This window comes from Panthera uncia, chromosome A2, assembly GCF_023721935.1.
Source record: "Panthera uncia isolate 11264 chromosome A2, Puncia_PCG_1.0, whole genome shotgun sequence".
Classification (NCBI taxonomy): Eukaryota; Metazoa; Chordata; class Mammalia; order Carnivora; family Felidae; genus Panthera; species Panthera uncia.
In genome coordinates this window covers 80293176-80321105 of record NC_064816.1, presented here as the reverse complement: position 1 = coordinate 80321105, position 27930 = coordinate 80293176, and the positions used below count along the sequence as shown (strand labels likewise).

Here is a 27930-nt window from a genome sequence, read left to right as displayed (position 1 = left end):
TATGGGTGGTTCCTCAAGTTTCCATACTTGACTCTCTTCTTTTCTCTGTGCACTAATGTCCCCTCTTCTCTGTTTATTATCTTTCCAAGTGACTCAGATCACTATGCAAATGAATCTCAAAACTATACTTCTGACTTCTCTCCTATAATTTAATCCTAACATTATAAATGCCAACTAAATATTACTACAGGTGTTAGGAGATAGTGATCAGGAGAGTAGGAAATGAAAAGATGTATATGTATGTGTATATATATACATATATATACATATATACATATATACATATATATATATATATATATATTAGAAAATCATATGAAACTGGGCAGGAATTAATGGGTTCCTTGGAAGAATTCTGTGTATTCAAGAATGTTTTGCTGTTAGGTTCTATAGTAAAAATGTATTGTATTGGATCCATATACATAGGTTTCTCAGAAGAACATATCTTAGCGAGACACTAGGAGATTTCAGATATGTATGACATGTATTATAAGGATGATAATAGGCTTTTGTTTTATTATCCTTACAGAGTTGAAAAGTGTGTAAGAAGTCAGAGAGTGAGATAGTATGAGCAGTTTAAGGTGATGGATAAAAAGGGATGCATGCAACCTGGAAACTTAGCACATCTTGAGCACTACTCATGCCTATAATTTCACCCACTGCTATGGTGGCAAATATAAGTAATCTCAAGATATCCATACTATATCCATTGTCCTATCTGTTGCAACTGGAACACAAAAGGAAAACCTAGAGGGTGTTTCCTGGTCACAAATAATTTTCTAAAAGCACTCTTCTGATCATTTCAGTTGCCTGGGCCATTCTGGTTAAAAATTTACTCTGATGCAGCAGGAAGTGTAGAAAGTTACAGTGTCACACTAGAGTTTGAGGTGTGGACCCAGGATGCCTCACTGTCCACATTGTGGCACTATTTATGTGGTTACTGAATAAAAATGACTGTCTCATTTTAGACTAAATTTCAGTATCAAAGATCACTGCCCTAAGAAGCAAACAACAGATATGGGAATGCTAGATTGAGAGCTAAAGAAACAAAGCAGGATTCATTATTTGTGTATGATTTTGGCTAAATATTACTCTTGAGGGGAACTCTTCCTTGATAAACTTTTATTAAGAAAAGTATTTTATTAATTTCTCTGAAATCAATTAATCTTATAGCCTGAGCAAACATAAAGGAAACTACAAGACCTATGAGGTTCTATCACTTCCTGTTCTACACTACCTGGGGACTTCATTTTACTGTTTAAATTTTGAGGCTTGTGTTCAGTTGATGATTTCCTTCTTCTGTTTCTTCTTACACATACATATACCTTTTAGCTCTGAGCAGAGCCTGGCAATCTTTTTAACAAAATCTGGTACCTCCCAGTGCTGGTCTCCACAGCTACTATTCCAAAACTTGAGCCCTTTCCCCCCAGTTCTTCCCCTTCCGTGTTCTCAGACACAGAGATGGTTCTCCCAAACTCACAAACCAAATGTGAAGATTGTATTTTAGCCTCACATTGAAGGATTCAAATTTATAGGAACAAAGAATCAGAAAAACCTTCAGTTAAGATGAAGTACCAGATGAAAGAAACTGAGGAGAGGCATAAATAATTGCTTTTTTAAACACAGTAGAATAACCTGGTGTCCCTTCCTCTAATCCATAGTGTCTACAGGAGTTGTCATCCAAATTGAACATAAATACCACAAAAGCTCTTGTTGAGTCTCATCTTACTGGATTTTTGACATAGATTTCACCCATTTTAGGAAGGGTTCACAATGAAAATCTGCTAAAAAGGTAAGCTGGGTGCCTCCATCGGTTAAGCATCTGACTCTTGATTTCCACTCAGGGCATGATCTCATGGTTTCTGAGATCGGGAGCTGCATGTTGGGCTCTGCCCTGATAGTGTGGGGCTTGCTTGGGATTCTCTCTCCCACTCTTTCTGCCTCTCCCCTGCTGGTGCACATGCTTTCTCTCTTTCTCTCTCTCTCTCAAAATAAATAAATAAACTTTAAAAAAAAAAGAAAATCTGCTGGAAAGATGTGATAGAGTCCATCAGTATCTAAGTGGTACAATTTTTAATCCATTCATTCATTGGGACATTTATCTTCTTTTACCCCCTAAATTTTAAACCAGTTAACAAGGATAATGTTTCTAATTTTTTCAAAAACTTAATCTGTATTAGTAACCTAGAAAAAATCCAAATAAATTATAAATTATTTCTCATTTGTGTAATTTTTTCCTATTTGTGAAAGGAAGATATCATGAAGACTTTATTTTATTCTAACACCTATTTTTCTCTTTTTCTAGGTTGGTTAGTGTAATAACCAGTAGAAGCAAAGGGCCTTTTTAAAGTCACATTTCCTAGCAGAGGCTTAATGTAACTAAAAAGATGATAGGAATGTTCATAATCTCAATATGGAGTACTTAGAATCTTCTCTCAAAATCTGCCCCTCTCCAGTGTTCTTAGCAATAGTCATACAGACTGACCATCTGCTCAAGCAAACAATCATATTTCTGTATCCCTCAACCTGTGTGTATCATCACCAAGTCCAGCTGCTTTTATCATTTGACTATTTCTCACACTGCTCCATTTATTTTCCCCTCCATTTCCATCATCCTAGTGCCAGCCATCATCCAAACCACAACCAGTATAGTATAAAGTAATTAAAAGTATAGGCTTAGGAAGCAGTTAAGCCTGGCTCAATTCTCTCTCTGCCTGGGCATAGCTGGGGTCCATTAGGATATGTTTTTAATCTTAAGTTTCTCAATCATATATTGGAAATAATATGAGTAATGTTAGTATTTTTTTACTCCATAGGTTTATAGTTCATTAAATAATTCATATACTATGCTTAACATAATTTTTAGCACATACTACAAGTTTTTAAATGTTAGTGTTTGCTTTCACCAGTTTGGCACACCATATCCATCAGGTTAATAAATGTGTCATAATAATCAGTGCATGCTCTACATCTGTCCTATCCAATATGATACTCACTAGCCATGTGAAGCTATTGAGCACTTGAAATGTGGATAGTAGAGACTGAAATGTAAAATACACAGTAGGTTTTTTCAATTTGGATATTAAAAATGTCAAATATGTCAATAGTAATTTTTGCATTGATTATGGTTTAAAATGCTAATATATTTAATGATTGAGTTAAAATGTTATTAACATTATTTTTATTTATTTATTCTAATTTTTTTAAATGACTACTGAAAAATTTTAAAACCCCTATGTGTGGTTCATATTTATGGTTTAGCATTATATTTCTATTGAACAGCACTGATTTAGACTTTCCATTTTCTCTTATTTATATATTCTTTTAGAATGGCCAGTTACATTCTTGAAAGGCTTCAAGTGATTTGAGATTTTGTTTAGAAATGTATTTAAAATATTTGAAATTTATTGGAGAAGAAGATCTAAAAACTCCTGGCCAATGGTACGGCTGTGGAATTTTTATATTTTGCAATTTTGATCTTTTAAAGATTAAATATTTTTCATTTTTTTGATTTTAAAGAGTAAAGATTTTTTCAAATAAGATATATATATATATTCACTAATATCCATTCAATATACCTTTTAAGTAGTCTCTTTTTTTCAGTTTTATACCTTTATTTGACAATCAGTGGTTAGTTCTCATCCACATTAACTGTAGGTTTTTGAAAGTGGTGACAGGTACATAGGTAACTAAAATATAGAGCTTGTTTGGTGGGTCTTCATCCTCGTTACAATTTCTGGACAACTGCACATAGATACAGTATGGAACATTTCTTATTCCTTGGGCCCAGACAGCTCTGTTGAGCCTGGTGTCAATGTACACATCTGAAGATCCCACCTTCATGGCAAATTCCCAGATCTCTTTGAGTGTCTGAGGGCATGCTTCTTGAAATCCACTCCATGGATATGCTTATGATGTTGATGGTGTATTCTCTGGTCACTACCCCCTTGATGGCAGAACAGCCCTTCTTCTGACCACCCTTCTTTGTGGGAGCTACCCTTCTTTTCAGGAGACATTCTGCCAGGCCAAGGAAGAGCACAAGGTATTGTGGGGGAGGCAAAACAGCATCTCAAGCACACTAAGTAGTCTTTTTTAAATAAATCAATTCTTTCTGGCTTTAAGATAAAAATCCTTCTTAAAAACTCTTAATATTAGAAATGCATATGCCTCCCTGAATACATGGTGATTGTGAGAAAGAAGTAGTATGTGTTATGCTAGAAGAATTTTGGAGAAAAGTCTGGATTGAGTTAGTTGAAAATTTTTGTAGAGCAGACAGAGACATTAGGCAATTATTGCTCTTTTAGCCTTAAATATTTAATGTAAAGGAAACTGTTTCATATTGTTTGTTCTAGCATACAATGCTGCAATGAATTTTCTTGTAAGTACATCCTTTTTATTTAAAAAAGGAAATTTGAAAGGATTAATTTTATTTAAAAAATTGGAACAAATTTGACAAAAAGCATTTTTCATTTTTGGGATAATGGTCACATGGATATGTATTATTTCTTCAGTCTTTATATTTTAATATTAATTGTAATAATTTGTTTATAAATTATCTTGGGCATTCCATGAAAGTATTCATATCATGGCACATTTACCTTTTCTTTCTATTCTCTATATCTCATATTATTTTTCTAGTTTTAATGTCTTGTGCAGGATCTCAGGTCTGTGTGAACTACAGTAGTGAGAGCAGGCGTCCTTGTCTTGATACCCACCTGAAAGGAAACAAAACTAAAATGTCTCTATTAAATGTGATGATTTCTTTAGATATATTATAAGTACCCTTTTTTGTTGTGTTTTTTTTTTAAGTTGTCTTTCTCTTTCCTCGTTTGCTAAGAATTTTTATCTTAACTGTGTAGAAAATCATATTGAGTGCTTTTTCACCCCAAATTGAAAGATTAATTTTTTGATCATTTAATTTGGTGCTTATTAATTGTGTTAATAACTGTCCAAGCTGAACAGTCCTTGCATTTATTTAATTGATATCACCAGAAGTTTGTTTCTTGGTGTTTTCACATAGCCTTATTTATTTATTTTTTTTAATTTTTTTTTTCAACGTTTTTTATTTTTATTTTTGGGACAGAGAGAGACAGAGCATGAACAGGGGAGGGGCAGAGAGAGAGGGAGACACAGAATCGGAAACAGGCTCCAGGCTCCGAGCCATCAGCCCAGAGCCTGACGCGGGGCTCGAACTCACGGACCGCGAGATCGTGACCTGGCTGAAGTCGGACGCTTAACCGACTGCACCACCCAGGCGCCCCAACATAGCCTTATTTTTAATTGTCTCTTTTATCATAACTTTATTGTTATTTTTGTGCTCCTCTCTTTTTCTTTTTTTATGTATTAAAATTTTTTTTAATGTTTATTCTTGAGGAAAAGAGAGACAGAGTATTAGTGGGGGAGGGACAGAGAGAGAGAGGGAGACACAGAATCTGAAGCAGGCTCCAGGCTCTGAGTTGTCAGCACAAAGCCCTTTGCGGGGTTTAAACTCACAAGCCATGAAATCATGACCTGAACAAAAGTCTGACCTTTAACCAACTGAGCTACCCAGGCATCCCTTTCCTCTCTTTTACTTTTGTTTTTGAATTTAGTTTGCTGGGTTTTTTTCCTAGCTTATTCGGATTTTAGTTAATTTGTTTTCCATCTTTCTTATATTCTGGTAATATTCACAATTTGGTACATTTTCCTCTACATTTCAGCAGCAAACAGATTTCAACCCAGTGCTTTCATTGTCATTATAATGTAAGAATTTCAAATTTTAGCATATAATCTCTGCTTTAAACCAAAGGGTAAATGGTAATATGTTAGTTTTTAGAGATAAGAATTTTTTTCCTAAATATTCTAGTTTGATTTCTAATGGTATTGCATTGTAGTCGTAGAATATAGATGCTATGTTGCTAATTATTTGAAATTTTTTGAAACCTCTTTTGAGGCCAAGTTTATCATCATCATTGGTAAATATTTCATATGTGCTTGAAAATATGTATTCTATGTTCATTTGTCATGATGTTCTAGACATATCTATTACACCTAACAGTAATGCCATTGAATTCATCTCTACCTTTATAGTTTTCCATGTGTATTCATTAACTATGTCTTTCAATATAAGATATGTTATTCCTTTTTCTACTTAGAGGCTGTACTCTCAGCTTGATATTGATGATTACAATCTTCCCAGCTTACTTTTTTTCATACATATTTCATATCTCTTTTGATGATAATTTTTATTTTCACCTTTGCTCTTTTTCTCATATTAAAATTTTTACTTGGTATTTATTTATTTATTTATTTATTCATTTATTTATTTGAGACGGGGTGGGGAGAGAGAGAGAGAGAGAGAGAGAGACAGAGCATGAGTTGGGGGAGGTGTAGAGAGAGAGGGAGACACAGAATTCAAAGCAGGCTCCAGGCTCTGAGCTTCAGCACAGAGCCTGACGCGGGCTTGAACTCATGAACCATGAGATTATGACCTGAGCCGAAGTCTGACGCCCAACCAACGAAGCAACCCAGGAGCCCCTACTTGATGTTTTTTAGATATATCTTTTCCATGATTCATTATCAATTTTTTCTGCTTATTGTGTGTGTTTAGGTGTTTTTTCTAATTGAGTATCTCTTAGACAACATGGCTAATTCTTATTTTTAGTACAATCTGAGAGTCATTGTCTTTTCACTGTTGTTTTACCTATTTTGATTAATAAGTTTTACCATAAATTAATTTGTTACTATTGTATTAGAAGATGTTTTCTACCTACTGCAATTAATGTTATCGTATGTCTCCCATTTCCCTGATTTTAATTAGGTGTTTCTCATGAACTAACAATATGCATTATATTTTTATTATTTTGATGGTCATTAATTCATTAAGGTTCTTTTAACAAATACGTTTTACCATAAATTGTGCCCTGGGCAATGCACTAAGCAGGGGGAATAAAACAGATTAATATTTTGGTTTTTTTCTCCTTATCAATGTCTATAACTTTATGAACAATTATGTTTCCCCCTGAATAGGAAAAAAAAATGTCAACACAATTCCCTCTCCCATCTTCCTCACTTCCCCTAACAAGTTTGGGGTTAGATTTTTGTGCTTATATAAATGAAAAAAGCATTACTTTTTTCAGATATCCATAAATTCTACTTATTTTTTACATGTTCTTCCCTTTTATACCAATTTTTTGCTATGAGATCTATTCCTTCCTTTCGAAAGTTAAACCTCTAAGAATTTTGAGAATTATTTTATTTTTTAATTTTTTATTTGATTTTTTCATTTTAGAGAGAGAGAAAGAGAATGCGTGAGTGGGAGAGAGGGGCAGAGGAAAAGAGAGACAGAGAGAATCCCAATTAGGCTCCATGCTCAACAAGGAGGACAACATGGGGTTTAATCCCACAACCCTGGGTTAACCTGAGCTGGAATCAAGAGTCAGCCACTCAACCAACTGAGCCACCCAGAAGCCCCAAGAATTCTTTTGAAGATATTCTTCATGTTGCTAGACTCACTCTCTGACATCTTCATTTTTCTCTAACATTGAAATGATAGCTTAATTGAATATAATATCAGATTCAAATCCTTTTCCTTGTAAACTTTCTTGTATTCGGTATTGTTGTCAAGACTAAAGGTACTGGATTTTAATTTCTCTCTGAAAGACAAGTTTTAGTTTCTTTTTGAAAATTTTCAGCAGTTTCCTTTGCTTTTACTAATCCGAAAAGTCACTATAATATATCCAAATGAGAGTTTTTTCTCCACTTAGCTCTCCTACTCAGTTCTTTGTGTACCCCTTTAAATGGAAGTCTCACAGTTACCTTTTTTTTTCTTTTTTTTTTTTTTAATGTTTTATTTATTTTTGAGACAGAGAGAGACAGAGCATGAGCATCGGAGGGTCAGAGAGAGACGGAGACACAGAATCCAAAGCAGGCTCCAAGCTCCAAGCTGTCAGCACAGAGCCGGATGCGGCGCCCAAACTCAAAAACCGGGGTATCATGACCTGAGTGGAAGTCGGACACCCAACGGACTGAGCCACTCAGGTGCCCCCAGTTTTCATTAATTACACAAATTATCAGTATGTTTTTCTTCAAATATTTTCTCTATATGTGTATTTTCTCTCTCCTTCTAGATGGGTATTGCTTTTTCTATTATTAGTCTCCATTTCTTTTGAATTTTTTTCCATTCATTCCAACTCCTTATTCCCTGCTAATGCTTTTTGAAAGAGTTCTTCAATCTTATCTGTCAGCTCAGTAAATCATCCTTCACATATATTCAACAAGTTCTCTTCACTGGAAAATAAGTAACTAGAAAATGAAATGGAAAATAGATGCCATTTGTGATAACAATGAAAACTATCAATTGCCTAGGAAATAATCTAGCAAAGATTGCCTGAGAGGTTTATAGATATTTAAAAAAAAAATTCTGTTAAAGGACATCAAAGTAGATCTGAATAGAGAGATATACTCATGAATACAGTGAATAAAACTTTAGAGATTTTAATTGTCATCAAATAAATATATAAATCCATCACTATTCAATTCAACACCACAGCTAAGTTTGGGGAGAAACTTGACAAATTTATTCCAAAATTTATACAGAAAGGTAACTTTCTGTGAGTTGCTAAAGCAGTTTTCAAAAAGTATAAGATAGGGGCACCTGGGTGGCTCAGACGGTTAAGCGTCCGACTTCAGCTCAGGTCACGATCTCGCGGTCCGTGAGTTCGAGCCCCGCATCAGGCTCTGGGCTGATGGCTCAGAGCCTGGAGCCTGCTTCCAATTCTGTGTCTCCCTCTCTCTCTGCCCCTTTCCCTTCATGCTCTGTCTCTCTCTGTCTCAAAAATAAATAAACATTAAAAAAATGTAAAAAAAAAGTATAAGATAGAAAACTCATACTATTAGATAGTAAGACAGATTCCAGCACCAAATGATAAAATTATCAGTGTGGTACTAGTGCAGGGACAGACTGATTGAATGAAGGAATACAAAAACAAGGATTTAAACAGATCACAGGTTATGTGATACAGATTACATAACCTTGAAGAAATGATGGATACTTTTGTAAATGAAACTAGAGATTTAATTTGCAATTTAGAGAAAAATAAAATTGGACTTCTAGCACATACCATTACAAAAACAAATAAACAAATAAATCAATAAATAAAATAACCCCAAATGAATGAAAGACCTCCATATGAAAGTGAAACAATCAAGCTAACCACAGAATATGTTTACCAAACCAAGATATAAAAGCTCAAATCTCAAGAGAAAAGCCAACATAATTTGATGAATATGAGAATTGGGCAACATAAGTAAGAATTTCTATAAATCAATGTCACTCACAGGTTGTATCACTGGGAAGAAAACCATAAGAAAGACATTACTGAGCAAATTTATATGGACTGCTCTTGAGGTCAACCCTGTGAAAGGGAGAGAAGGGAAGAAAGCAAGATTGGGTTAGAGGGAAATATAGTGCCATGTTGCAGTATCAGAGAAAGCTTTGTCTCTAACACTGGAGAGAGGCTGAGCCCAAACTTGCCTACACTGACCAGTCCCTGGATGCTGGTCATCCCTGCATTCACCAGCTTCTAGGAAGGGAGTGTAAATTTGGGTGAGACAGTTTTCTCTACCAAGGCAGTTCCTAATTAGGAATGATTATTATGGGCTGTCTACAAGTATCACTTTTCATCAGAGGGAAAATAAGCACTCCGGTTCTGAACAAGGATCTGAGTTGTATGTCACAGATTCCATTTCAGTCACAAGATTGAGATTAAAGTGGTAGCAGGGATTACATACAATGAATAAATAATAAAACTTAGTACATAGCAGATCTAATGACTTCCATAGAACCTAGCAAAAAAAAAAAAAAAGGAAAAAATAACAGAAGTAAAAATTTAATTTTTTTAAATTTTTTATGTTTATTTATTTATTTTTGAGAGACAGAGACAGAGCACAAGCAGGGGATCGGCAGAGAGAGAAGGAGACACAAAATCCAAAGCAGGCTCCAGGCTCCGAGCTGTCAGCACAGAGCCCGAGGCGGGGCTCAAACTCACAAACCACGAGATCACGACGTGAGCCGAAGTCAGATGCTCAACCGACTGAGCCACCGAAAGCGCCCCCAGAAGTAAAAATTTAAATGATTAATAACTATATTAAGTTACCCTAATCTCATTAATAATGAGAAAAATGAAGAGATAAATATTAAGCATGTTGACCAGAGCATTCTTTGTTCTTGTAAAGAATTAAAGTAATTTAGCTATTGCATGCTAATGAAATTAGCTGATAACATGTAGTACATATATGATAATAGAATGATGTACATTAAGTAAAAGAAACAAACCAGTTAGTTGTACATAGAAAGAAACTAGATTTTACTATACATAATGTTGACTGTGAAAAGTAAGAAACAAAATGTTAACACTTATACCATCTTATAAATTTAACAAAACATGTAATACAACTATATTTTTGTGTTTGAAGATAGCATATCTAAAGCAATACATGCAAAGTGTTTTGGAAAGTCGTGATGGATTAACCAGTATCAGATTTACTGTTATCCTTAAAGAACTATAAATACTTATTAACATATACAAAGCAACTGTCTGCAGGCCTTGGGCAGAACTAATCCAGGCCTACAGTTTTCAAGAGAAGAAAAGCATATGAAAAAAATAAGTACTGTATTTTCCCCTGTTTTTTGCCTGAAGGTATTTTTCAATCCCGGCAAAGAGAAATAGAGTACAGACAATGGAAGTCTAACTGGGCAGAGGAAACACAAATTTGACCTGGCTGTCATTGAAGGGGGGCAGGATATTAGAGAGGAAGAAATCGCAGGGGAAAAAAGCCCCCCCAAATCTGCATATTTTTTCATGTTCTTGGCCAATTTCTAAATTACGCATGCACAGAGTGAGACTGTGAGAAATAGTATGTATTGTTTTCTATATGGATTTGTATAATAATAATTGATTTTTAGTTGTACTTTATTGTGATTAGAGAAGATGATCTTAATTAGAGCACCTTTTCTTTCTTCCCCAAAAAAGAAAGCAGAAGGCTAATCAATCAGAGTCTATTAAGATGGTTTCCAGATTCAAGCACCATAACTATTTAAGGTAAGAGGGTTAGTGAAACTTCCAAAAGTACTACTGCTGCAACTAGTTCCAAAGCCATAATTGATAGAGATCTATCACTTTTCTCCTCCACCACTCATTTTACCTTTGTTTCACAGTTGGCTATCTCTGAGTGGCTTGCTTGGCAGGGAAGCTCAAAACTTTACTCCTTAAGTGTAATCCCTTCATTTTATTTTCTTTATGTTACAGCCATCTTACAATATAGACCCCCAATGACCCACATTTCCCACTATTTAGGCCCTGGTGTAGTGCCCACATGCATTACATTATGACTGCTCCTGTGTGACCAATAGAATATGGCAGAAGTGATAATGTATGACTTCCAAGGCTGGGTCATAAAAGGTGTTGCCTCTTTTGCTTTGATCTCTTGAAACACTTACTCTTGGAGCTCTGAGTCACCGTAGAAGCCATCCAACATCTAGAGAGATGACATTCAGAGTCTTTGAATCACATAAGAACCCAAAAGAACACAGGGAGAGATGCATGGGTAGTCCCCAACTGTTCTAATCCCTATATATTAAAGTCATCCCAATTGAGACCCCAGAAAATTCATATGGCAGAGATAAGATGTCCCTACTGATCTCTGCCCATATAAATTCATAAACAAAATAACATCTTGTTTTGGTTTTAAGACACTAAATTTTACACAGAAATAGATATCAAAACATTTTTTCTAACCACAGTTACTGCAGTTATCTATTTACAATTATTGTGGGCATAAGCTCATAAATTCAGTGGGTTGTAGACAACATCCTCTGTACCGTCTTTAAGTAGCAACTGTAGCCTGTCCTGGTAAATAGGGTTGATTACCACTACTAATATGTTAACACCCTTTTACTTGCTTACTGGTCCACTAGCATAAGGACTGACATCAATCCTCTTCAGTTTAGCATTAGCGTATCTCACCAGTCCATCTTTGCATCAGCTTAGATTCCTTTCTTCTGTGTTAGTTGATTGTTGGGAATACACCTCAAGGCCAAAGACTTAAACTGAGATAGAAGTTACTGTGCATGGATGTCTGGGCCACCTGTTTGTGTGATTTACTAGTACATTCTGGGTATGCTCAGGCTGAAATCCAAATGCTGTTTCTACATCTGCCCAACTGTATGAAATGATGGATCTGAGAATATCCAGCTCTGGAAAGGAAAGGGAACTCCAGTGATATAGTCATTTAGCATCCCATGGTCAGGTTATCAGTTTCTAGTAAGGTCCAATATCACAGAGGAATTTTTGTTAAAATTGAGACTATTTCTCTTAAAGAAAAGGCATGATCTACCACTAAATCCCAGAAACTTATCAGAGAATTTGTGCAGCAAACTTTCTCTTCACAGATATATCTACATCTGTCAAATCTGCTGAGTCATAAGACCCATGTGGCTATGCACCTCAGGGTGGATCTTCTGCAGAATCCTCTCTTCCTCTTTTCCTCATCCAAAATGGATAGCTTTCAAGTCACAAGATACATGGGTCAAGGCAGTATTTTCTTTCTCTTTTTTCTTTTTTTTCAGAGCGGTATTTTCAACTTCAGTGTATGCTACCTCCAAAATCAGAAGAGACCGATCAAACACTGTACCTCTATTGAAGGAGTGTCAGGTGCAACATGAAAATTTGCCCTTGGTCTTAGAAGGAATATTGTGGCATGTCACAGACCACTGGGTGTCCAAAACTGTTGCAGTCTCTTTAGTCTTCATGAGACTTCTCTCCATCCTCTTGATATAACATGTCTTACTAGCATATCTGGTGGACTTTCAACTTCCTATTCACCATGTCATCAGTGTACTAGTCTAGTGTTATGTTCTATGGCTTGTCAAAATGATCAAGATACCTAAATTCTCCACCATGACAGAGAACAGGACAGTTAGCCTATCCCTGGGCTAGGGAGTAAACGTGAACTTCTATTTTTACCATGAGAATAAAAACCAAAGTTGATCCTTCTTAGTGAAAGGAATTGGAAAAAAAAAATTATCTGCAAGATCAGTAGCCCTACAACATGTGCCAAAGTTTGTGTTAATTTATTGCCAATCAACCAGGTGGTAGCCCCAATAGCAGCCACTATGACAGGTGGTAAAATGTAGCAGCTGTGATTGGGGCTGCCACTTGGATAAATTTATAATAATATATACATCTGCCAAGATCCATTTCATTTTTTGCAGGATACATATAGTTGAATTAAACAGAAATATTATTTGAACCATCCTCCTACATCCTCCGTCTTTGATAGTGGTATTGATCTCAGCAATTCTTCCCATAATATAGTATTAATTCTGATTTATAATTTTCCTCCAGCTAGAAGTGTGATTTCTGGGGTTTCTACTTGGCTCTTGATGACATAGTGGCTCTTATTCCACAGACCATAACACCAGCTGCTAAATATTTCTCTCTCAATAATGTACACATGAACCAAGGAAATAATAACAGGTTAGGACCACAGATACTTGGATACACTGTGAAATGAACTTGAGCCAAACTCCACCTGGCCTCCATAAGGTCCCATTTAGCCAGAGAACCATGGTGGCATTTCAGATCCCATAGCATCACTGTCAGCTCAGACCTTATACCTAACACACCTAGAAATGTCTGGATTTTCCAATTCCTCAGTGTCAGTTACCCAGGGAATGATTGCAGGTCCCTTTGGAGAATAACCAAGGACATATTTACCGTATAAATTCCATGTGGCACTGCAGGCTTCTTTCACAAGGGAACCATGTTATTTGATCAATGAGTTCTGATTTTGAGAACTGACTTAGGTCGGGAAATTGAGTGAGAAGCCACATTTTCCCATTTCAACAGCTGATGAACAATCTTCCCCATCATCTTTTTTTTTTTCTCTTCCTTTCTCATACGTATCTGCCTGTCTAGTTTGTTTCTAAGAACTCCATGACCTATTAGCTATTACCACAGATCCCTAAAGGTCAAGGCAACTGGATGGCAAACTGGCAATTATATCTACTATGCCTCTGATGATTTAGTGCTATGCCTTGGCCTCATAGCCATTGACATTAAAGAGCCCCCTTTGATAGCAACAACCTCCACTGTCATCAGAGCCTGCAGAGTGCACCTACCACCAACCAAGCTTCTTAAACACGTTGGTGCCAACTCAGAAGTGCATTCCTATGGGATGTCTTCTTGCCTCACCCAGGAATCTTAATTATGTCATGGGTACTCAAGTCTTACATAGTAAATCTATTCTAATATTCTCAACTCCTTGATTATTTTGACCCCTTCTGCAATATCATAAGACATTTCCAGGTTTTTCATCATATTTCCTAGTTTTAGTATCAGGGTAAGGTGGGCCTCAGAATGAATTTGGAAACTTTCCTTCCTTCTGCTATTTTTTTTTTTTTGAATAGTTTAAGAAGAATAGGTATTAACTCTTCTTTACATGTTTGGTAGAATATACCTTTGAAGCTATCTGGTCTTGGACTTTTATTTGGGGGGAGTTTTTTGACAGATTCAATTTCATTACTGGTAATCAGTTCACATTTTCTATTTTTTGTTGATTCTGTTTTGAAAGGTTATATGTTTCTAGGAATTTATCCTTTTCTTCTAGGTTGTCCAATTTGTTGGTATATAATTTTTCATAATAATCTCTTACAATTCTTTGTATTTCTGTTGTGTTGATTGCCATTTCTCCTCTTGCATTTCTGAGTTCGTTTAGAGTCCTCCTTTTTTTCTGAGTTTGACTAAGTCTTTATCAATTTTTTTTTTCCATGAACCAAGTCCTGGTTATATTGATTTGTTCTACTTTTTTAAAATTTCTATTTAGGTTATTTATTTTCTAATCCTTATTATTTATTTCTTTTCTGGTTTTAGGTTTTGTTTTTCTTCTTTTTCTAGCTACTGTGGATGAAAGGTTAGGTTACTTGAGATTTTTCTTGCTTCTTGAGGTAGGCTTGCATTGAAGTAAATTTCCTTTTTGGAACTGCTTTTGCTGCATTCCAAAGATTTTGGACTGTTGTGTTTTCATTTTCATTTGTTTCTATGTATATTTTGCTTTCTTCTTTGATTTCTTCACTGACCCATTCATTGGTTAGTAACATGCTATTTAACTTCCATGTATTTATATTTTTCCATATTTTTTCTTATGGTTGATTTCTAGTTTCATAGCATTGTGATTGGAAAAGATGCATGATATGACTTTGATCTTTTTCACCTTGTTGAGATTTGTTTTGTGGCCTGATATGGGATGTGTTCTGGAGAATATTTCACATGCACTTGAGAAGAATGTGTATTCTGCTGTTTTAGGTTGGAATGTTCTAAGTATATCTGTTACATCCATGTGGTCCAATGTGTCATTCAAAGCCACTGTTTCCTTGTTGATTTTCTATATGGATGATCTATCCATTGATGCAGTGGGCTGTCAAAGTCCCCTACTATTATTGTATTATTGTTGATTATTTCCTTTATGTTTGGTATTAGCTGCCATATGTATTTGGGTGCTTTCATATTGGGTGCATAAATATTTACAATTTTATATCTTCTTGTTGAATTATCTTTATGATTACATACTGTGCTTCTTTGTCTCTTGTTACAGTCTTTGTTTTAAAGTCTATTTTGTCTGATATAAATATTGCTACCCCAGCTTTCTTTTCACTTCCATTTGTATGATAAATCATTTTCCATCCCTTCACTTTCAATCTGCTTGTGACTTTAGGTCTGCAATGAGTCTCTTGTAGGCAGCAAGCATATAGTTGGGTCTTGCTTTTTATCCATTCTGCCACCCAGTGTCTTTTGATGGGAGCATTTAGTCCATTTACATTCAAAGTAATTATGGATAGGTATATACTTATTGCTATTTTGTTACTTGTTTTATGGTTGTTTTTGTAGTTTTTCTCTGTTTCTTTCTTCTCTTGCTTTCTTTCATGGTTTAATGGCTTTCTTTAGTGATAAATTTAGATTCCTTTCTCTTTTTTACATATCTAATAGCAGTTTTTGATTTGTAGTTACCACTAGGTTTCTATGCATCTTATGCATATAGCAGTCTATATTAAGTTGGTGGTTGCTTAAGTTTGAACCCATCCTTTACACATCCTCCTTTCCATTTTTTCAGTGTATAGTTTCATACTTTACATCCTTATATTTTGCTAATGCCTTCACTGATTTTTACAGATATACTTAACTTTACTGCTTTATGCTTCCCACCTTTCTTACTCTTTCTTATACTCTTTCATTTTCACTCATGAGTCGCTTTTAACATTTCTTATATAGTCAGTTTTGTGGTTGGTCATGAATTCCTTTAACTTTTGTTTGCGGAAGCTCTTTATTCTTCATTCTATTCTGAATGATGGCCGTGATGGATAAAGTACTCTTGGTTGTAGGATTTTTCCCTTCAGCAGTTTGAATATATAATGCCTCTTCCTTGTGGCCTGAAAAGTTTCCGCTGAAAATTCAGCTGATAGCCTTATGGAGTTTGCCTTGTATGTAACTGTTTTTGTTTTCTCTCACTGTTTTTAAAATTCTCTCTTTATCACTGTTTTTTGCCTTTTTAATTACTACATATCTTGTTGTGGACCTTTTTGGGTTTGGGGCTTTCTGTGCCTCCTGGATCTGGATTTCTGTTTCATTCCCCATGACTTGGGAATTTTCAGCTATTATTTCTTCAAACAAATTTTCTGCTCCCTTTTCCCTCTCTTTTCTTCCTGGTATCTCTATAATGTGAATGTTATTATGTTTGATGGTGTCGCTGAGTTCCCTATTTTCATTTTTCATTATTTTTCTCTCTCTTGTTCAGCTTGATTACTTTCCATTACTGTGCCCTCCAGGTGGCTGATCCATTTTTCTGCTTCCTCTAGTCTGCTATTAATTCCATCTAGTGTATTTTTAATTTCACTTATAGTTTTTTTTATTTCTTTTTTTAATGTTTTCTATCTCTTGGTCGAGGGTCTTACTGAGGTCCTCCACTCTTTTCTCAAGTCTAGTAAGTATTTTTATGATCATTACTTTAAATTCTTTAACAGCCATATTTCTTATCTCTATTTCATTTGGCTCTCTTGCGGCGATTTTGTCCTCTTCTTTCATCTGCGATATATTACTTTGTCTCCTCATTTTGTCTAACTCTGTGTCTGTATCTATGTGTTAAGAAAGTCAGCTATATCTCCTGCTCTTGAAAGTAGTGGCCTTATGAAGAGGAGGATCTTGTAGTGTCCTGTAGTGCAGTATCTTCTATTCACCAGAACCTGGTGCTTCAGGGGTGTCTCCCATTGTGTTGTATATACCCCACTGGTCATCTGCAATGGCTCTTTGCCTGTTGTAGGCAAGGTTTGGTCTCTGTATTGTTAGTGGGCCAGCCTAGAGCTGCCTTCGGCTTGAGTCAGACCAGGCATTGGCCAGAGAGGCAACAGCATTGGACTGCAGGGTATTTTCCCTGTATTATTCCCTAAGAAGCTATTGTCGGTGGGGCCTGCAGTCAGACAATATGTCTGCCCCAAACCCATTGCTGGAGCTGCAGTTGGACTGATATGTGTGGTTATTTTCCCTTCTACCCAGGGCAAGAGTCACTTTTGGAGCCGGCTGGCTCCTGTCAGGGCTGTTTGTACACTGCCAGGCTTGTGACACCACTTTGGATAAACTCCTACCAAGGGCAAATTGGAGGTGGCAAGTTTGCAGGGGAACAGGGAGTGGGACACATGGTTCCAGCAACGTCCACGCTGGTCTGTTGTGGGAGCTGACCTGCAGCCACTTGGGAAAATTCCTGCTGAAACCTGCCCGGTTGGAGGGTTCGAATCCACAGAAGAGTGCAGGGGTGTGGAATACTGTTAGCAAGCTAAATGGAGAGTTGGTAATGTGCTGGTTCCTGCAGGTATCTATGTATCTGGCTGGGGGTGGGGGGAAGAAAATGCTCCCCCAGTTCTTTTGTAGAAGACTTCCAAAGATTCTTGCCCCTCCAGCACATGCTCTGAGACTAGTAAATGAATCTCCTTCCCATATACCCCAGGTGATTTTTCAAACTGCTATTTCTATGCTGTATATCAGTGGAGCTGTTTCTTGTGTTGTCTCTTTAAAGGCAGGGACTCCATCCTTCAAGTTCTCCTAGAGCTGAGTAAAGCTCTAGGTATTAAACCCCACTGATTGTTAGGCTCCTCTGGTTTTCAAAGCCAAATGTTATGGGGATTCATCCTCCCAATTTGGGCCCCCCTTCCTTGGGGGTGCTGTGGTGGCGGTCTGGTCCTCTCCCCTGTCTGTGCCTACCACATCCCTGCCTCCTGTGGACAGTTCTGTAGGTCTATTTGTCTCCCAAGCAAGTCTCTCCCCCTCCTATCCTCTGATGTGGCCTCTTCCCTACATTTAGCTGTGGAGAGTGTTCTGCCAACCAATGATGCTTGGGTTGTTTTCTGTTATTTACATCGACATGTGTTATCTAATTGTATCCATGGAATGAATTTAGCTTAGGATCCTCCTACTCTGCCATCTTCCACCAATGTCCATTTTATATACTTTAAGAAAGGTCTTGGTTAGATGGGGCACCTGGATGGCTCAGTCAGTTGAGCATCTGATTTCAGCTCAGGTCATGATCTCATGGTTTATGGGTTTGAGCCCCACATCAGGTTCTGTGCTGACAGCTCAGAGCCTGGAGCCTGTTTCAGCTTCTGTGTCTCCCTCTCTTTCTGCCCCTCCCCTTCTCATACTCTGTCTCTCAAAAATGAATAAGCATTAAAAAAAAGGGTCTATATTGTATATTTTTAGCTTCAAATTTAACAAATTTAACCACCCTCTGATATAAAACAAGAAATTTACTGTGCTTTTTATAACATCCCTACACTTAAAGTAATTTAATATGGATATATTATGGGTAAGAGGTATAGATTATCATTTTAGAATTACATATCTTTTTTTTCAAGTGACATTACACTTGTGCCAAATTATGTTAACATGTGTACATAAATTTATTAGATTCATTCATATCAAGGCTCACTATAAGAACATTTATTCAAAAATTTCCATTTTTTACTTCTCAATTTTAATTCTTGATCCCCTGAATTATGTGTTAAACCTTTGAGAGTTTCTACATCAGTGCTGTAATTTATAAACACTTGTGTATCAGAAAATGAATATTTCAGTTGTCACTTGCTCCCAAGCCTATCACTTTGCAAAAAAGGAAAAACAACAACAACAACAACAACAAAAAAACCAACAACAAAACAAAAATCCATTGTCTCTTGTGTTTGATGCTGCATACATTTAATTTTAAAGCCAGCCTGGAATTTGCTTTAGGTTTCTTATATTTTTTCTGGTCCCTAAGTAACTTACCTATTTTGGGGCCTGGATTTTAATAAGGTAATTTTTTATCCTTAATAGGTCACTAAGTTTATCAGGATATCTGAATTAAATATTTTGAGTTAGATTATTTGTTTCAGTTCTAGAGATTTTAAAAGTAATTTATTTTTTTTCCTATTAGTAAAACCATTTTCAAGAAATATTTTAAATTCCTTTCTTCTCTTGTACTGAAGATTTTCTTTCATAAGTCAGTCTGTTTGCATTTGTAATAGTAGTATCAGGGTTATTTGCTTGTATATTTTTCTATATGTTCATCCTTGAAAAAGGAATGCTCAATCCTTTTAATGAGTCTGGTTTAGTCTATTAAAGGGGGCATGGATTCCTGTAGATGTCTCTGTCTAATCGACTGCTAGTAGAAGACCCCTTCTCTCATAGAAGTGGAAGGTAAATTAATGTATGTAGTTTCAGAACAATTTCTAGCTTTTAGCAGGGTTGACTATAGTGACTTGGGATCTTACGCTATTGTCTGGTTCACTGTCTTCTAGGATGAGAATTTATTTTGGATTATTCTGCCTGTCATTACTTTTCCCTCATCAATATATGAAAATTTTATGGTTTCCAAGAATTGCTCACAAGCACTGTCTTTGCCTACAGTGCAGTTTCTATGACCACTTTTCCCCCAACTTCTCTTTTCCCTCAGCTTTATTGAGGTATAATTGACAAAAGTTGCATATATTAAGGTATACAACTTGCTGTTTTGATACACATATATAAAATAATCACCAAAATCAAGCTAACATATTTTTCATCACCACAGTTACCATTTCAAAAAAATTTTTTTTGAATGTGTGGTGAGACACTTATGACTTACCTTCTTAGCAAATTTCACTCAGGTTCAATTCCAGGTCGGGGAGGTCTTTTTTATTCTTCCCTGCCTACCAAACTCCCCAAGACACTGCCATCCACAGTCCTTCTTTATTCATACTGCTTTACTGGGAACTGAATTTTCTGAGGGTTTGAGGGCTACAGGTACTTAGAGGGTAGTAAAGTCTAAGGCAGTAATGTTTCTAGGTATCACTGAAAGTAAAGTCTATTTCAGTAAATGAACAGCAGTTTAAATTTATAGTTGGCAAAATTCCCTGCCTCTCTGTACTAAGGATGGGTAGTGGCTGTGAACCTCAACCTTGCTCAGCCATCCTTCTCTTAGGTACTATTCACACTTGAAGGGAAAAGTATATGATGTCTTCAAGTGGTTTCTCAGTCTAGGCAGTGTCCATCCAGTTACTGGAAAACCTTTCCCAGACCATGAGTAAGGGTTGTTTTTATCTTTTTCAAAATGTTTTGCCTTAGTAACTTTTTATCTTCTGTCACGTTAATGGAAAGTTGAGAAAAGTCATTTTAGGTATAAAGTGGTATTTAAGATTTAAGACATTTTTATTCTTAGTGAAATAGCATCTGCATCAATAGTGATTTGGGGGTGCCTCAGTCGGTAAAGCATCCAACTCTTGATTTTGGCTCATGTCATGATCTCAAGGTTCTTGCAACATCAAGCTCGGTGTTGGGCTCTGTGCGGATAGTGCAGAGCCTGCTTGCGATTCTGCCCCACCCCTGCTCATGCGTACACTTACATGCATGCTCTCTCTCTCAAAAATAAACATACAGGGGCGCCTGGGTGGCTCAGTCGGTTAAGCGGCCGACTTCGGCTCAGGTCATGATCTTGCGGTCCGTGAGTTCGAGCCCTGTGTCAGGCTCTGTGCTGACCGCTCAGAGCCTGGAGCCTGCTTCAGATTCTGTGTCTCCCTCTCTCTCTGACCCTCCCCCGTTCATGCTCTCTCTCTGTCTCAAAAATAAATAAACGTTAAAAAAAATTAAAAAAAATAAAAATAAATATAAACATACAGAAATATCTTTAAAAAATAATGATTTTGAACAAGGAGATGTAATTATAATGCTTAATATACTAATCAGCGAAATGGTTATATTACTCCCCTACCATCTTAAAGATCTCTGAATATTCATTTTTGATAGCGTGGGTTATAAGAAATATATATATTTGGTGTTCATCTGTCGTTCCTTTCTCACAGCTCTCAAAACCCATGGAACTTCCTGAGCAATAGGAACATCTTTTATTATAATGTCTCTTGTCCTCATTTCCTGAAGTGGATTCGGAGCCATAGAGATGAAATGGGTGTATTGTTATTCATAACAACCTCCTTTCCACAACTGGGATTATGAGGTAACTTTTGGAAAGCAACTGGAAAGGGGGGCTTGTTGCCAGGGGAACCAAGATGAATAAAGGGTGCAAAAGTTCAGTCTTACCCCCGCCCCCATCCCCACCCTGGCTGACTTCTAGGGAGGGGAGGGAGAGGACTGGAGGTTGAAAAAAAATTGTCAAAGGCTAATGATTTAATCAGTGATGCCTATATAATGAAGCTTTCATAAAATCCCAAAAGGACAATATTCAGAGTGCTTTTGGGTATGCCATCATGCAGAGATGCAGGGAGAGTGGTACATCAGAGAGGAAATGAAAGCTGTAAGTCCTTTCCCCATGCATCTTTTACATCTTGCTGTTCCCGAGTTATATCCTTTTATAAAAATCTAGTAATCTAGTAAGTACACTATTTTCCTGAGTCCTCTAAGCTCCTCTAGCAAATCATTTGAACCTGAGGAGGGAGTCACTGGAAACTTATTTACAGTTGGCTGGTCGGAAGCAAAGGTGACAATACAGACTTGAGATTATCATTTGAAGGAGGGCTGGGCAGTCTTGTGAAACTGAACCTTTAAACTGTGGAACCTGATGCTATATTTGGGTAAACAGTGTCAGAACAGAGCTGAGTTGTAGAATACCTAGTTGGTATCCATCCAATAATTGCTTATTCAAATGGACAACCCCTCCTCCCTACCTCATAGGAATTGGATGCAGAATCCTTTATAATTGTTCTCAATACTCAGCGTGGTTAACTGACAGAGAAGTCTCAGAGTCAGATAAAAAGACATGGCTTGGCTCTATCAATAAATGTCTCTTTGATATACTATTTTACCATCAGACAAAGTAAATGGAAGGAAGTTCATAGCAATAAACACCTACATTAAGAAACAAGAAAGGGGCCCCTGGGTGGCTCGGTTGGTTAAGCTTCTAACTCTCGATTTCAGTCCACATCATGATCTCTTGGTTCTCATGAGAGCAAGCCCCATGTCGGGCTCTGCACCCTGAGAGCAGAGTCTGCTTGTGATTCTCTCTCTCTCTCTGGGCCTCCCCACCACTAACACATGCACACATGTGCTCTCTCTCAAAATAAATAAACTTAAAAAAAAAGAAACAAGAAAAATCTCAAACTTTATACCTAAAGGAACTAGAAAAAGAAGAACAAACTAAGGTCAGAGTCAGAAGGAAGGAAATAAAAAAGATCAAAGCAGAACTAAATGAAATAGACACTAAACAAACAATAGAAAAGATTAATGAAACTAAAAGGAGTTTTTTCCCTAAATAAACAAAATAGATAAAACTTCAGCTAGCTTCACCAAGAAAAAAAAGTGAACTCAAATAACTAAAATCAAAAATGAAAGAGATGTTATAATAGATACCACAGAAATACAAAGGATCAAAGAGAATACTATTAAAAGCCAACAACCTGAACAACATATAAGATATAGATACATTTGCAGAAATATACAGCCTACCAAGACTGAATAATGAAGAAATAAGTCTGAACAGACTAATTTTTAAGGAGACTGAATCAGTAGTCAAAAACCTCCCAACAAACAAAAACCCATACCAGATGGCTTCACTGGTGAATTCTACCAAAGATATAAAGAATTAATACCAATCTTTCTTAAACCCTTCCAAAAAAATCAAAGAGGTGGGAACATTTCCAAACTCATTTCAGAAGCCAGCATTACCCAGATACCAAAATTGGACAGATACCGCACAAAAAATTATAGACTAATATCACTGATGTATACAGACACAAAAATTCTCAATGAAATATTAGCAATCTGAATTCAACAATACATTAAAAGGATCATATGCCACACTGAGTGTGATTCATGCCAGGGATGCCAAGATGGTCAACATCCATAAATCAATCAGTGTTATACACCACATCAATAAAAATGAAGGGCTAAAATCACATGAGTATCTCGATACAGAAAAAGTCCTTGAAAAAATTCAGCATCCATTAATGATAAAAACCCTCAAGAAAGTGGGAATATAGATAAAATAAATGGGTCAAAACACACACACACACACACACACACACACACACTCCAAACCTCCAGTGATGACTGAAGATAAATACATCATTAAATAATTTTTTAAAAATGTTTACTTATTTTGAGAGAGAGAGAGAGAGACCCGATCTTACAAGAACCATGAGATCATGACCTGAGCCAAAACCAAGAGTTGGATGTTTAACAAACTGAGCCACCCAGGCATCACCATTAAATCATTTTTAATGGAACATATAAGGATCTATTCCTTAACGAAGTGGATATTGAATGGAGACATTTAAATAACGAGTTAAAGAGGGGGACCCAGGTGGCTCAGTTGGTTAAGCATCCAACTGTTGATTTCAGCTCAGGTCATGATCTTACAGTTCTTGTGCGATTGAGCCCCATGTCAGGCTTTGTGCTCAGAGACTGCTTGGGATTCTCTCTCTGTCCCCCCCACCCAACACATGTGCCTATTCTCTCTCAAAATAAAGGAAACTTAAAAAAATGAATTAGAGATAACTAATACTGAAAAATCATGATGGATTAAAAAACTAATTTTTCTGAGATTTCATTGTGTTAGGTATCTGCTAGTATCTCAAATTAACCCTTTAAAATGGATACTTTTGCCAATAAATGGACATTGTATGAATTGTGATATGTTTACATGTATGAAACAGAAATCCATCTCTGTGGCTTAACCTTGTAGTAGCATTTTATTTTCCTCACACAACAAGAAGTCCAAAGGAAGGGACTCTAGGCCCCTTCTACAACTTTGTTCCATTATCCTCACAGAGATTTTATCCTCATGCCTGTCTAGTCATAGAGGCAAGACGGCTTCTCCCTCTTCAGATGTGCTGTAGGCTGGAAAAAAAGAAAGGGACACAAAGAATGTGTTAGAAAAACAGAAATAATCCCAGAAGTCTCCAGCAGAAATATACTTGTATCTCATTGCCTACATTCTTGTTACATTGCTACCTTTGGCTGCAACAGTGTCTGAGAAGGTGAATATTTTATCTGGGAACACTGCCAACCTGAACAAAAAGGGGTTCTGTCAGTAAGGAAGAAGTGGAGAATAGCTCTTAGGTAGGAAATCAGGACTGTCAAAGAGGTCACTGAATTCAGAATGCCATATAATCACAACTAGTATTTTTAGGCAGCCTCAATTTTCAGAGTAATACTAAATGTTAATAACTTCATTTTTGTTATTTTTAGGGTTTTATTTTTTTTTCATGAATAGCCATGGTTATTAATGAAATAGTATAAATGCACATTTTATAAACTTTATTACCTACATCATACAAGAAAGAATGAGGTCATTATAGATCATTAATAGCTTTTTATACTAGAATACTCTTTTTTTAATACACCTCATTAAATGGTGGTTTTAGGGTCCGTGTCATAACCAATACTAATCTCCTTTGGATAACACGTAAATTCTAAATCATAGGACTTAAATCCAAATTCTAAAGGTTTTCTAAGTTAATTACCAACATCAGTTTCAAATAACATTTCTTTAATGCCTACACACTGAATAGAGAACACTATGTCCTAAATTAATTCTATAAACTAAGTGTGGAACATTTATTCAAGAAACCCTTTTGTGTTTTATAGATCTTTTCTAGCTGTAAGATCTAAAATTCAGTATTGGTTAGTTTTTAAGGTATTAAAATTTTTACCTCTTAAGAAACATTTTTTTCCACACTTAGAAAAATACTTAGTGTATTCTATCTCCCACTAAAATGTAAATCTTAGTTTCTCTGGATTTCTCAAAACCAGTCTTTAATAGTGGTAATCAGGTTGGACAGATTTTTCAATAACATTTAGGTGGCAGGGGGAGAAGAAAAAACAAAGATATTGCTCTAATGTTCTGTCTAAATGGTACTCAGAAGTGAACATAGTACATTTTTCTGAATGCAAATCAAATACTAATTTATATTTAATGTAACATGATATTAGAGATTTACATCTAATTTCAAATCCTCTGTGAATTCAATTAGAATTAAGTCTTTCTCCTCTTACACATCTTATTGAATACATTTTTTTTCAAATCTAATTCTGATCTTATAATTTGAGATGACTTATACTTTATAAATATTCACACACAAACATGATAGGGTGTCATATCTCATGTGCTCATGGAGTTTAGGTAAAATATGATCTTCTCCAATTATAAAGAAAAATACAGAATCTTGCATATAAAAATCTGACCCTTATTTGCTTACAGCTAAGGAATTTAGAAACAAAGAATATACAGAAATGCAATTAAGAGATTAATCAAGTAAGAATTTTTAAACAAGAAAACTCTGCAAAAGGCAATATCCTCCCTACGATACATGCACATATAAAGTGTGTATTTTTGGATATATGATATATGGATATATAAATCTATGATGATTTTCTGAAGGAAAAGAATTGCCAAATGAAATCATTAAGTAACTTTTTCTCTCATAATGTCTGTTAAAGTGTGCTATAGGGTAATTCTTCTTTTTCCCCTGGATAAAATCTTGGTTGGCGTCCCACAGCTGTTCTTAAATAATAAAAATCCCCCTGGTACTTCAGTTACTTAAACGACTTCAATTCTGAAAGTGATAGGTACATTCAGAGTAATAACAAAAACTACAAGCTTCATTTAAAATTAAAGCTTCTGCACTCACCTAATCAGCTATGCAACAGAAGGCAGGCCTGCAGGGTACAGTATGGCTTGGACAGATATTCCCCTACTTTTCAAACTTGTCTTTCTTCCTCTCTGAAATTGCTAACTTGTACTGTTTCTGATCACGCCAGGCTTCAAGATGGTGGATGGAGGAGAGATGAAGGCATAGGCTGGTACTTTTGTAAGCTGCCATCATTGCTCTCTGGTTTGACAGGTGTCAAAGCTGACTCTTGTGTTTTTCTGTTGCAGGGTGTTTCAGTTCTTTGCAGGGTTTTCAGATCATTACTTCTCTCTCCATTCATTGGTAAGCATCCTCTCCCCTGCACTTCATTGTGATTTGGTTCTCAGTTCATCTCTTCATGGACTCTCTGATGGGATCCTACTGCTTATTAGGCAGCCCTTTTGGATAAAGTTCATTTAAGATGACCCCAGGCACCCTTATGTTTACTGCAGCATTATTTACAATAGCCAAGATATGGATGCAAGTTGCAGAGAAAGACAAATACCACATGATTTCACTCATCTGTGGAATTTAAGAAACAAAATAAATGAACAAAGAAAAAGAGACAAACAAAAAACCAGACTCTTAAATACAAAGGACAAACTGGTAGTTACCAGAAGGGAGGTGGGTAGGGGAAGAGTGAAACAGATAAGGGGGATTAAGAGTATGTTTATCATGATGAGTGCTGAGTAATGTACAGAATTGTTGAATCGTTATATTGTGCACCTGACACTAATAACACTGTATGTTGATGATACTTCAACAAAAAAGTTTAATGGCAACAACTCTATTAAAAAAAGAAAGAAAAAAATTAACTCCAGGCCAACTTTTACCCACATATATGTTGTCTATACCTTCATAATCTACTTATGGTCAATTATCAGTTACAAATTAAGTTACCTTTCAAAACAAAACTCTCTATTCTGTTGTCACAACTGGTATTTTCATATGCATATACAGATGTATTTTAATGAATAAAATTAAGTTCAAAGCATCACTGAGTCATAGTTATTTTGCAATAATGAATACAGACCATGAAAAAAGCTATTATGTGTGGTGAATATTATTTATTGCTTATTAAAAATATAGAGATCGCTAAGATAGACCAACATCCTTCCTTTATGGACCACAAAGTAAGGAATCAACTTAGCAAAAGTTGTTTTTCGCCAAGGACAGTGCAAAGTTTTATGTGATGCACTCAAGACGGTATGGGGTCTAGAATCAAACATATGTGGCTTTAAATCCTATCTCTATTTAAAAAAAAATTTTTTTTTTAATGTTTATTTATTGTTGAGACAGAGAGAGACAGAGCATGAACAGGGGAGGGTCAGAGAGAGAGGGAGACACAGAATCTGAAGCAGGCTCCAGGCTCTGAGCGGTCAGCACAGAGCCCGACACGGGGCTCGAACCCACGGACTGTGAGATCATGACCTGAGCCGAAGTTGGACACTTAACCGACTGAACCACCCAGGCGCCCCTAAATCCTATCTCTATTATGTATTAGTTACAAGAGGCTGACCAAGTTCAATAAAGTATATAATCTCAGTTTCTTCTTCTATAAAATGGGAATAATAACAGCTCTAGCAAATACATAGTTTTGATAAATAAGTAAAATGTAATACATATGATGTATATCACATAATAACTCCTTATTCAGTGTTACTTAATTTTACCTTCAAACACTGGTCAAAAAATTTTTCTAATGACAGTGGTAGTTCTTCAGGTATTCACTTTTAAAACACTGATTTCTG

General features: G+C 36.1%; 1 pseudogene; it reads right to left on the bottom strand.

Annotated features, from left to right (window-relative positions):
• Window positions 1-1328: 1328 nt before the first annotated feature.
• The window catches only part of LOC125930409 (60S ribosomal protein L31-like), a 37783-nt pseudogene continuing 11181 nt past the window's right edge, over window positions 1329-27930 (bottom strand).